This window comes from Hyla sarda, chromosome 3 (assembly GCF_029499605.1).
Source record: "Hyla sarda isolate aHylSar1 chromosome 3, aHylSar1.hap1, whole genome shotgun sequence".
NCBI classification, from domain to species: Eukaryota; Metazoa; Chordata; class Amphibia; order Anura; family Hylidae; genus Hyla; species Hyla sarda.
Genome location: NC_079191.1, coordinates 48,868,107 through 48,869,357, shown reverse-complemented (window position 1 = coordinate 48,869,357; position 1,251 = coordinate 48,868,107).

Here is a 1,251-nt window from a genome sequence, read left to right as displayed (position 1 = left end):
CTAGCTACCATGATCCAATCTTCCGTCACACAAGTCAGTATTAATCTGTTTGGTGTAAGTACTACAAGTCCCAGCAAGGCAGCAGGGCTCCCAATGGATTACACTGCACTCTCTCACCTAAAGCCAGCTGTTTGTGTATTAATTACCATCTGCACCTGCTCAGTAAAGACAGTTATCCGTAACCTGACATCGGTGTGTTCATTTAATCCCCTTGTCTGGCCCAGGAAAAGCTGTCTCCAACCTCAGACCGTGTATAGGATAACGGTGCCCTGGCATCACGAAGTGATCAGGTATTCTTACTAACACCTAGTGGACACCACATGTAATGCTTTCCTTGACGTGAAACTGCTGACAGAGGCTTTGGAACACCAAAAAGCAGTGAGAAAAAACTTTGAGCTATATGGTGACATTGTTTAATTACTTTCCCACTACACTATATCCCAATGGCGAAAATCATTGTAAGTCATCAGTGGCGTACATAGAAGAAAGGGGGCAAGTATCTATATGGGCCTTTTATAGCTTCTGATTTTATTTCCTCATACTTGCCATGACCCATTGGTCAATACCCCTCTCCAATTATTTGCTGACAATGGAGATACCTGGAGAGAGAAGTTCTGTAAAGTTTCTTAAAGGAGAATTCCAGGATGTAACAGCATATCCCCTATCCTAAGGATAGGGTATAAGTTTCAGATTGCATGGGGTCTGACCGGTGGAACCCCCTGCGATCTCCCGCACTGCGCCCCGGCTCTATGGGAGAGCATGAGCGCTTCTCTCGGCTATCTCTGGCTCTGCCATGGAGCTGCATGGAGGGGGTGTGTCGGCCGCAGATTCGTGGGGACAGATGTGGAGCTGTTTTTGAAAAAAATTAGCTCTGATTTTCTATTCATGGATTACCCCGTTAAAGGTTAAACTTGGTGGACTCTGGTCTTTTTTCAACCTTATGAACTATGTGTGCGACTATATGCTCAACATATCTAGAATTATTCTGTACATACCGCAGCCTATAGTTTCTGTTCCAGAATATAGAACTATTTCTCATGCACAGTGAAATGTAAGCAGTTTGTTTTACACTTTCCTACTTTTTGGTAAAAATCCACCAGTTCCACCCAATTTCCGTTTCTGGTTTAGGCTTAAAATTCCAAGGTTTCAAATTTTCCATGCTGTATTATTTTAGGCTCTTGTCCCTGCTCCGCCTGTTGTTGGCCCAGACACTCCTCTGTCTGAGTTAACTTTTTTTTTTTACTGCAGCTT